This window comes from Chrysochloris asiatica, unplaced genomic scaffold, assembly GCF_000296735.1.
Source record: "Chrysochloris asiatica unplaced genomic scaffold, ChrAsi1.0 scaffold00338, whole genome shotgun sequence".
Taxonomy (NCBI): Eukaryota; Metazoa; Chordata; class Mammalia; order Afrosoricida; family Chrysochloridae; genus Chrysochloris; species Chrysochloris asiatica.
In genome coordinates this window covers 610712-622504 of record NW_006408856.1, presented here as the reverse complement: position 1 = coordinate 622504, position 11793 = coordinate 610712, and positions in this window count along the sequence as shown.

Sequence of the window (11793 nt, the reverse complement as noted above, 5' to 3'; positions counted from 1 at the left end):
AGCCAGAGTGCTCCTTGGAGGCCAGGATGGCTAAGCTTCGTCTCTCCTACTTTGGACATATTGTCCGGAGGAAACAATCGTTGGAGAAGGGTGTCATGCTGGGTAAGGTGGAGGGTCAGAGAAAAAGAGGAAGACACCCCAACGAGATGGATCATCCAGGTGACATCATTGATGGACTCAAGTGTGGCAGCGGAAGTGAGATTGGCCCAGGATCAGACATTGTTTTGTTCTGCTGTGCATGGAGTTGCTATAAGTCAGTTCCTACTCGATGGCACCTGACAACAACAATAACAACAACAGGGTAAAAAAGAAAACCTGGGAGGTACACAGTTTTTTGAACAATCAACCAAAGGGGGTCAAAATGCCAGCATTCAGGGGTAAACGTCAGAAGGTAGGCATGGATAAGAAAGAAGTTCAAATGGAGAAGTCAGAAACAGAAAATAAGTTGGACCTACTAGTAAAATAGAAATCCAGTCCAACAGTGTATCCAGATCCTAGAGCTCTTCTGCAGGGGTTAAATGCTTGACTGTTAACTGAAAAGTTGGTAGTTAGATTTCATTAGCAATTCAATGAGGGAAAAGATCTGAAAATGTACCCTCATAAAGTTATAGCCTAGAAAGCCCTATTTGGAATGGAGTCCTAGTGTGGTAGATAAGCATAGCTAAGCACTAGACATCCAGATTGGTTTGAATTTCAAGGTTAGCAGCTTAAACTCACACAGCTCCTTAGAAACCCTTTCACAACAACAATACCGTATCATAAATGGTCACTATACTGTTTGTTTTTAAGTGCAGTCACATTTGTTCTGACTCATAGTCACCTTGTATATGGTTTTGGAGGACAAGGAAATGCTGGTGGGTTTTAACTTTTACCTTGAAGTCAATAAGTCCTATAGAGCCATACTATGACTCAAAATGGTCATTATGAGTTACAATTGACTCATAGCAAAAGGCACACAATAAAAATAATATAAATATAGAATCCCCTGGATGACACAAACACTAAACTACTATCCCAAAAGTCAGAAGTTTGAACCCATACAAAAGTATTTTAGTTAGGCTTCCGAAACGTCACAGCTCTTCTCTGCACATGTGGGGTAGCCATAAAAGTATGAATCAACTTGATGACAACTAACAAATAGAGCAAAACTCGATGTCATACTTCTGAAATTTCCTCTCTTAATTTGAATATCTCCAGTTGGATTATTTATTAAATTATTAAATAAAGAAAATATTTAATTTCTAAGTGTTTTTTCCTAAGAAAAAATTTTCTATTTTAAAAATTCAAATGTCCAGCTTAATAGAGTAGGTCCTGAGTTTTGTCATTTCATATTTTCTGTATTTTATCACATTACTTTTTGTCATGTGAATAGTTTGAAATGAGGATCATCATTTTTATCTTATGTGGTATAGTTTCATAAACATATCTGGCAATTTCAATTTCCAACCTTTGTGGCTTAATTTTTAAAGTTTATGACTTATCTCTCTGAGGTCTGAATCGGGCTGCGGGCCTCAAGATCAGCAGTTCGAAACTACCAGCTGTTTTACTGGAGAAAGATGAGTCTTTCTGCTCCTGTAAAGATTTATAGCCTCAGAAACCCTGTACAGGGTCACTATGAGTCGGAACCGATTCCACGGCATATAACAATAACAACAACAACATTTTAAAAAGTAATATATTTGGCAGATTTATAGGCAATTTTTTTTTCACTTGAAATATTTTCATCACATTTTCTACAAAGAATAGTGTTTTTGAAAAATGCACAAGAATAATGTGATGATTTTTGGAACCTTTTATAATCTACCTAGGGAAAAGTATAATATTGTAATATTAAGGTGAAATTGTAACTACAACAATCATTTTGTCATACTCTTACTGATTTGTTACCAGACTATCTGAAAAGCCATCTATGATATTTAATTTAAATTTTTGAGGTTTTAATATAATATTTTAAAGCATTTGTTGTTATTGCTAGGTGTTGACAAGATAGTTCCAAATCATAGTGACCCAATGCACAACAGAATGCAATGCTGCCTGGTCCTGTATCATTGTCACAATAGTTGTTAGATTTGAGGCCATTGCTGAGCCTGCTCTGTCAGCCCATCTCACTGGGGTCTTCTTCCTTTTTGTTGACCACCTGCTTTACCAAGCATGATGCCCTTCTCCAGGGACTGGTTCCTCGTGATAACACAGTGGAAGCTAGATGGCAAAGTTCTGCCATCCTGGTTCCTAAGGAACATTCTGACTGTACTTTCTCCAACATAGATTTGTTTGTACTTTGGTAGTTCGTGGTACTTTTATTATTCTATGCTAATACCATAATTCAAATGCATCAATATATTCATGGTCATACTTTGGTTCTTATGGATTTTTTAAATTTTCTTCAGCTCAGCCTGAACTTGCACATGAACAACTTATAATCTGTTTCTCAGTCTGCCCCTAACTTTGTTTTGGCTTCTCCACTGTCACTTCCCACAGATATAGTCAATTTAATTCCTCTATAATATCTGGTGAGTTCCATAAAAATTTTTTGTTGTTAAAAAATTTTATTTCTAATGAATATGTGATTGTAGTTGTTGTTGAGTGCCATCAAGTCTGTTCCTACTCATCATGACTCTGCATAGGATTTCAAAGGACTGGCTGGTGGGTTTGAACTTGTGACCTTGTGTTTAGCAATCCAACCCTTATTCTATAGTGCCACATTATGCTTGCAAAATTCTACTATAGGATATCCAATATAATTTCTATCATCAAGACCATATTTTACATCTTTGGCTTCTAAAAATCAGCCAACAGAAACTTAAGAATGACTATAGCATATTATCTGACTCTAATTTGGTGAAGCAGAGACCTATCATGGATAAGTTGCTCTCTGAGACAGATTTGCACAATAGTCACAATATATTGGAGATCGTGATGATCACTCAAGACATGGCACTGTTTGTTCTTTTGCACATAAGAGTGTCATAAATCACAGTTGACTTTCTGGTAGGTTTGTTGTTGTTGTTAAGTACAGTCAAGTCGGTTCTGACTCGTAGCGACGCTGTACAGGGTTTCCGAGGGTGTAAATCTTTACGGGAGTAGAAAGCCTCATCTTTCTCCCGCGGAGTGGCTGGTAGTTTAGAACCGCTGACCTTAAGGTTCGCAGCCCGATTCGTAACTACTACGCTACCAGAGCTCTATATTAAGTAATTCTTTCAAGCAGCCAACAGAGCTCCTTGAGAGAACCACATGATGTAGATATAAAACAGGTTAAGTGTTGGGCTGTTATACTTAAGATTAATAGTTCAAACCTACCAGTAACACTACTGGAGAAATATAAGGCTGACTGCTCAAATATTTACAGTCTCAGAAACTCTAAAAAGTAGTTCTAATCTGTTCTATAGGGTTGCTGTTCTATAGGATTGCTGGATGACAGTCGTTAGGTGTGATGGACTGGTGTCTTCTAGGGGAGAGAAAAGTGGCTGTTAGATGCTCTAAAAATTTATAGCCTTGGAAACACTGTGAGACAGTTCAATTCTGCCCTACAGGGTTTCTGTGAATTGGAATCACCTAAATAAAGTGGGTTTGGCTTTGGTTTTGATTTCAGTGGTACTGACGTGTCATAAATGAAAGCCAAGATTTAAAAAATTATATAGATGAGACTGTGGATAAGCAACTAGTATTCAAATATATTTTTCTTTGGTTTTATTCTTAAATTGAAAAAATAAGATAACGTAAGAGCCTGAAATTCAGTGTTAGAGAGTAACATAACAGAGACCTAACCCAGAGTATATGAAACAAGATCCAAGTTTGACCATGAACTAAGGAGCTCTGGTCTTAGAGTGTTTAAATGGTTGGTTGCTAACTGAAAGTTTAGTGATTCAAACCTACCAGTTGTTCCAGGAAGGCGATCTGCTTCTGAAAGATTGAAGATGAAAACCTTGGAAACCCTGTGCATTGTTCTATTCTCTCCTATAGGGTTTGGATGATTTGGAGTTGACTCAAAGTCACTCAGCAACAACCACAACCAATTATTTATATCACCATAAACTGCTGAGGAGTTAGTGTGCATTTCCTTTCTCTGCTTCCTAGGATATTTTTCATGGCACATTCTATGATTCAAAGTTTAATTTTCATTCTCCTATAGACCTGATGTGGCCTGTAGGCAAAAGTCTGTACCTCAAGATCAGTTTGAGCTGCAAGGTCAACAGTTCAAATTCACCAGCTGCTCCGTGGAAATCCTATACATTGTCACTATGAGTTGGTACTGACTCAACGCCACTTAACAACAAAATTTGATCATTTACTGGGAGCCACTTCCAATGATATAAGGAAAATCTGCCTTTGTAATGTATAATACTATGAGAAATTTGGAAATAATGCAGTTCTGGAATTCTGTAATGTATTCAGATATACAATCATACATTTTTAATTTCTAATGTCCTCAGACATCAAAACTGGGTTTTAATATGTCAGACATTGTTTTTCTATTTCCTTAATTTTATTAAAGTATCACCTTCATTTTACATTGCTGGATGTGCCTTCTATAGTCCTGTTACCCAGTATCAACTTCGAATGGAGGGTAAATATTCCCTGGAGCCAATGATATTCCCATTCTTTAAATTAGCTTTTTATGGGCTGAGGTAGATGTCATTCTCTCTGAGGTATAGAACTTCGCTTTCCAAAATGACCAGTCTCTACAGACCAATTAAGCAAAAGAATGCTGAGCTGTCTTCCGACAGGTAGAGCTTTTAAAACACACAGTAACTGTCATCATATGTACCTCTAAGCAATTTCTGTGGAAGAATTTTTTGAAAGGTTGAGCTAATGGGTTTGAGTACAGCTGTGCACAGTGTTTTGCAGTGCCAGCAAAACTAAGGACATGGAAGTTTTTGCCAGTTTCCTAGAACAGCGGTTCTTTGCTGTCATAAGCTGGTCCTTGTAAAAGTGCAAAGGATCTCTTCACTACTAAAGGCTGCTTTTCAATTAGGGTAAGCAGCAATTTAGAGCCAAGACCACCCTAGTACTCCCAGCTGCTTACACATGAAAGGGGAAGTCAAGTTGTATTTGAGTAAATTTGGCTAAATTTGTACTTTCATCTTCTTTTCAGAGGAATTACTCAGCAGTGTTTTCTGCATAATGATATCAGATGTGCTGTCACCACTAATCGATCTTAGACTGTTTGAAGGTGTATTACATATTAACTTGAAATGAAAATGCATATATTTTCTTTATTTAACATGAACTGTATTACAGTATGATCAGGTTAAAAGAGCCTAGGCTTCGGATTCCAATAACATTGATTAGAACTCTGGATTTAACCATCTAATTATTCTTGGGAAACTCAGTTACCCCTTTTTGCTAGACTACTGTTGTGTTGTTAGGAAGTTTCCCACTCATAGAGATCCTACGTAGAACAGAATGAAACACTGCACAATCCTACCAGATTCTTTCTCACTATTGCCTTTGTGTTTGAAACTATTGTGGCAGTATATCAATTTGAGGGGCTTCCTTTTTTCCCCTCACCCTCTATTTTACCAAGCATGATATCTTTTCCAGGGACTAGTTCCTCCTGATAATATGGCCAAAGTATGTGAGGAAAAATTCTCATCATCCTTACTTTTAAAGAGTCATTCAGCTGAATTTCTGACAATCAGTGTTGTTGTTCTTAGATGCCATTGAGTCAGTTCCAACTCATAGTGACCCTGTGCATAACAGACACAACACTGTCAATGTATTTCCTTAGAGGTATTTCTTTTTTTAGTGACCTGCTCCTTTATCAAGCATGATGTCCTCCTCCAGCTACTCGTTCCTCCTGATAACGTGTCTAAAGTATGAAAGATGAAGTCTGGATACCTGGTTTTTAAAGAACATTTTGTTTGTACTTCTTCCAACAGAGATTTGTTTGTTCTTACAATGGTCTGGTGCTACTCATGTTTTATCTTCCAGGACTATATTGGAAATGTTCTGCTATTGGTATGGCTTTCAGTGTCTAAACATTCACAAGTAATCTGCTCTCTTTCCTATCAGTTTTAGTCTGGGTGCTTTTCTGCAACCTGTCCACTAAGAAAGACACTCCTGGTATTTAAAATACTGGTAGCCTCATGTCCAGCATCACAGCAACACACAAGTCATGGCAGTATGACAAACTGGTAGAAAAGTGGTGGACAATACAAGGTACATTAAATATTATTCATCAATGCCATTAATAAAATGCATCAATTCTTCTTCTCTAAGCTTTCTTATTCATTGTACAGTTTTCACATGCATATGAAGTGATTGAAAATACCATGGTCACACCTCTTGTTGCAAAGTGATACATATATTCTTTGACACTTTAAGAAGTTTTTTGCCATAATTTTTTCCCAGTGCAACAAATTGTTTGGTTTCTTGACTGCTTCAATGAGTAATGATTGTGAATCTGAGTCAAATGAAATTCCTCACAACATTAAAATTTTCTCTGTTTATCATGATGTTGTTGATTGATCCAGTTGTAAGATTTTTTGTTATCCTTACATTGAAGTGTAATCAATAGTGAAGGCTGTAGTCTTCATCAGTAAATGCTTCAAGTCCTCTTCACTTTCAGCAAGCAAGTTTGTTTCATCTATTTATAGACGATGATTATGATCCTTTTACCAATTCTGATGCTGCATTTTAATTATATAGTTCACATTGTCAGATTATTTTCTTGATAAAACCTTGATGAATACATTTTCTGATTGTTAATCCCTTAGCATCCCTGTTTTCTGTTCAAAGGACTATCATTTGGTCTATGTGCAGGTTCTCAGTAACACAATTAAATGTTCTGGAATTCACATTATTTATAATGTTATCCATAATTTGTTATAATCCACACAGCTTTTGTAGTCATTGAAATGCAAGAAAACATCTTTCTGACATTCTCTGCTTCTCTAATTTTCAGCAATGATAACCCTTGTTCCCTCTGCTTCTGAATCTGTCTTTGGTTTCTGTTGATGTACTGACGCAAATTACTTTTTAAAATCATCAATAAAATTTTACTTGCATATGATATTTATGGCATTGTCTGATAGTTCCACAATTATTTGGGGTATCTTTCTTTGGAATGGGCACAAATATGAATCTTTTCTAGTTGGTTGACCAGGAAGCTGTCTTCCAATTTTTTTGCTAAAGATCAATGAGTACTTTCAGCACTGTATCAGTTTGTTGGATCATTTTCACTTGATATTTGGCCAATTGTTGGAACCTTGAATGTTGCCAATAACTTAAATGCAGCTTGAACATCTACACCGCAATCTAATCTTAACCATGTCCTTGAAATGGTTGAATGTTGACCAATTATTTTTGTACAGTGACTGTGCAGTCCTTCAATCTCATGACCCTGATGATCTTCCATTCCTACCGTATAGATTGTGGTAAATCAATCTGCTCACATGCCCGTTGTTGGTTATGGTGTGTGTCATTGAGTCAATTCTTACTTACAGCAATCCCATAAGACTGAGTACCACTGGTCCTACTTGATTTCCTAGGTAATCTTTACATGGGCATATCACCAGGACTTTTTAAGAGTGTCTGGTGTCTTCAAACTGCTGATCTTTAGATTAGCATACAAACTCATAATCATTGACCACCAGGGGTCATTTCACATTCATGTGGATAATACATGAGATAAGCACTGTGTTACTAACTGTAAGGTCAGTGGTTCAAACCCACCAGTTGCTTCTTGGATACTTTGTATAAGGTTTTGTGTTAGAAGTGATTTGATGGCATTTAATAACAACAATGAGACTAAGGAAAGTGTTCTACTGAGGGAACTAAAATCATCCACTGATCTTAGATACATTTTAAAGCATGTTTTGTTCAGAATAAACTCTTTTATCCCTCTAAACTTTATATAAGAATTTAGTGAAGGTTGACATACAAGATTAACAATTTTTCATTTAGTAAGTTATACATTTTGTTTCATCTTAATGACTGCAATCCCATTCATGCAACAACAGTTACTCACTTCCTCCTTGTGATTACTATTCTCATTCCCTCCACCTTCCCATTCTTTCTGAAAGTTGTGCTCTGGTAAATGTTGCTCTTTTGATTTTGAAAGACTGGCCGTTCCATGGTAGACATACGTCACTAGTGTTGTTGTCCCAAATAATTACCTATCTACTATATGGCTCAAAATTGGGCTATGTGATATTGAAGGAATCTGTGAGCACAATGGAGTCCTGGTGTGTCTTTGTATGAATATCATGGGATATCAAAGTCATTTGAATTGAAAGATTAATGGTTCACATTATATGATTATTATGAGTCTGATGACACTTGATGGTATTAGCAGCAAAAAAAAACAGGACAAAATATTATGTAGAAAGCATCAAAAGGAGATGGAAGAAATACACAGAATCAATGTACCAAAAACAAAAGGTCAGAGTTCAAGCATTTAAAGAGGTTGTATATGATCAAGAGTCGATGATACTGAAAGAAGTCAAAGGTGCAATTTAGGCATTGTTGTTGTTGTTGTTAGGTGCCATCAATTTGGTACCAAGTCATAGCGACCTTATATACAGCAGAACAAATCATTGCCTGATCCTGGGCCAACCACACAACTGTTGTCATGCTTGAGACAATCGATGCTTCCACTTGGCCAATTCATCTCATTGTGGGTCTTCCTCTTTTTCTCTGACTCTCCACCCTACCAAACATGATAGATATCCTTCTCCAGTTACTTCTCCTGAAAATATGTCCAAAATATGAGAGACGAAGTTTGGCCATCCTGGCCTCCAAGGAGCACTTGCTGCACATCTTCCAAAATGGATCTATTGGTTCTTTTGGTAGCCTATGGACCTTTCAATATTCTCCTCCAACACCATAACTCAAAAGCATCAATTCTACTATGGTCTTCCTTATTCACTGTCCAGCTTTCTCATGAATATACGGTTATTGAAAATTCCATGGCTTGGGTCAGGAGCACCTTAGTCCTCAGGCTGATATCTTTGCTCTTCAACACTTTAAAAAGGTCTTGTGCAGCAGATTTGCCTAATGCAATATGTCATTTGATTTCTTGACAGCTGCTTCTGTGAGTGTTGATAATTAATCCAAGAAGAATGAAGTCCTTGATGACTTCAATCTTTTCTCTGTTGATAAGAATATTCTTGATTGGTCCAGTGGTGAGGATTTTTGTTTTCCTGACATTGAGATGTAATCCATACCAAAGTCTGTGCTCTTTGATCTTCATAAGTAAATGTTTTAAGTTCTTTTCACTTTCGGCAAGCAAGATTGTATTGTCTGCATATCACAGGTTGTTAATGAGTCTTCCACCAATCCTGATGCCATGTTTTTCTTCAAGAACCCAAATCCTCATTTTATTTTCTCAGCATACAGGTTGAATAAGTATGGTGAAAGAATACAACCTTTCTTAATTTTAAAACATTCAGTGTTCCCATATTCTGTTTCAACAACTGCCTTTTGGCCCAGGTACAGATTCCTCATAAGCACAATTAAGTGTTTTGGAATACTTATACTTTGCAATGTTGTCCATAGTTTGTCATGATTCACACAATCGAAAGCCTTTGCTTAGTCAATAAACCACAGATAAACATCTTTCTGATATTCTCTGATTTCAGCAAAGATCCATTGGACATCATCAATGATATGCCTCGTTCCACGGCCTCTTCTGAATCCAGCTTGAACCTCTGGAAATTCTCTGTCTATGTATGCTTGCAGTTGTTTCTGTATTATATTTAGTAAAATTTTACTCGCATGGTATACCAAATATATTATCTGAAGATTTCTGCATTCCTTTTGAGTCACCTCTCTTTGAAATGGGCACAAATACAAATCTCTTCCAATCAGTCGGCCAGATAGTCATCTTCCAAATTTCTTAGCAGAAATGAGTGAGTGCCTCCAGTGCCGACTCACTTTCTTGACAGATTTCTAGTTTAATTCCTTCAATTCCTGGTGCCTTGTTCATTTCCAATTCCTTTAATGCACCTTATATTTCCTCCTTCAGTATAATTGGCTCTTGATCATATGCTACGTATTGAAATGTTTGAATATTAATTATTTCCTTTTGGTACAATGACTGTGTATTCCTTCCATCTTCTCTTGATACTTTCTTCAACATTCAATCATTTGCCTAGAAAATCGTTCAATAACAAAAGTCAAAGCTTGAATTTTTTCTTCAGTTCCACCAGCTTGAGAAATGCTGAGTGTGTTCCTCCTTTTTGATTTTCTGATTCCAGATCTTTGCACATTTTGTTGTAATATTTGTCTTTATCTTCTCGAGCTGATCTTTGAAATCTTCTGTTCAGCTCTTGGACCTCCTCAATTTTTCCATTTTCTTTAGTATCTCTTCACTGGAGAGCAAGTTTCAGTGTCTCTTCTGACATCCATTTTGATGTTTTCCTTATTTCTTGTCTTCTTAATGACTTTTTGCTTTCTTCATATATAATGTTCTTGATGTCATCCCACAACTCTTCTGGTCTTCGGTCTTATTGTTTAATGTATCAAATATGTTCTTTAGATAATCTCTAAATTCAGGTGGGATATATTCAAGGTCATATTTTGGCTCTTTAACTTATTTTCATTTTCTTAAGCTTCAGTTTGAATCTGCATATGACTAAAAGGAGCTCTGGTAGCATAGTGGTTATGAATCGGGCTGCGAACCGCAAGGTCAGCAGTTTGAAACTACCAGCTGTTTTGTGGGTGGAAGATAAGGCCTTATGCTTCCATAAAGATTTACAGTCTCAGAAACCCTATACAGGGTCGATATGAGTTGGAACCAACTCCACAGCACACAACAACAACAACAAATTGATGGTCTGTTCCACAATCTGCTGCTGACCTTGTTTTCACTGATGATATGGAGCTTTTCCATCTTCTCTTTCTGCAGATGTAGTCAATTTGATTTTTATGAATTGCATCTGGTGCAGTCCATGTGTATAGTCATCTCTTATGCTGTCTGAAGAAGGTATTTGGAATGAACAAACCATTGGTTTTGTATAATTCTATCATGTGTTCTCCAGCATCATTTCTATCACCAAGGCCATAATTTCCAACTATTGATCCTTCCTCTTTTCTCCCAACCTTTGCATTCCAATCATGAGTAATGATCAATACATCTTGATTGCATATTTGGATCAATTTCAGATGGAAAATGTTAGTAAAATTTTTCTATTTCATCCTCACTGACTTTAGTGGTTGGTGCAAAAATTTGAATTATAATGGTATTAACTGGGCTTCCCTGTAGGTGCATCAATACTATTTTGTAACAGACATCAGTGTACCTCATGACTGATCTGAATATGTTCTTCTTGACAATGAATTCAACAACATTTCTCTTCAATTTGTCATTTCTGGCATAGTAAACCATATGGTCATTAGGTTCAAAATGGAAAATTCCAGTTCATTTCACCTCACTAATACCTAAGATATTGATGTTTATGCATTCAATTTCATTTTTGACAACTTCCAATTTTACCACATTCATACTTCCTACATTCCGTGTTCTGATTTTCAATGGATGTGTACAGCTGTTTCTCTTCATTTCGAGTTGTGCTCCATCAGCAAATGGAAGTCCCATGGACATTTCTCCCACAGGTTTTACTCCATTCGAGTCATCTCTGTCAACTCTACTTTGAGGAGGCACGCATTCTGAGTGCCTTTCAGCCTGAGGGGCTCATTTTCCGGCACAATATCTGACAGTATTTCTCTGCTATTCATAATATTTTCAGTGACTAAATATTCTAAAATAGTTCATCACTCTTTTTTCCTAGTCTGTCTTTGTCTGGAAGCTCATCTGAAACCTGTCCACCGTGGGTGACCCTGCTGGTATTT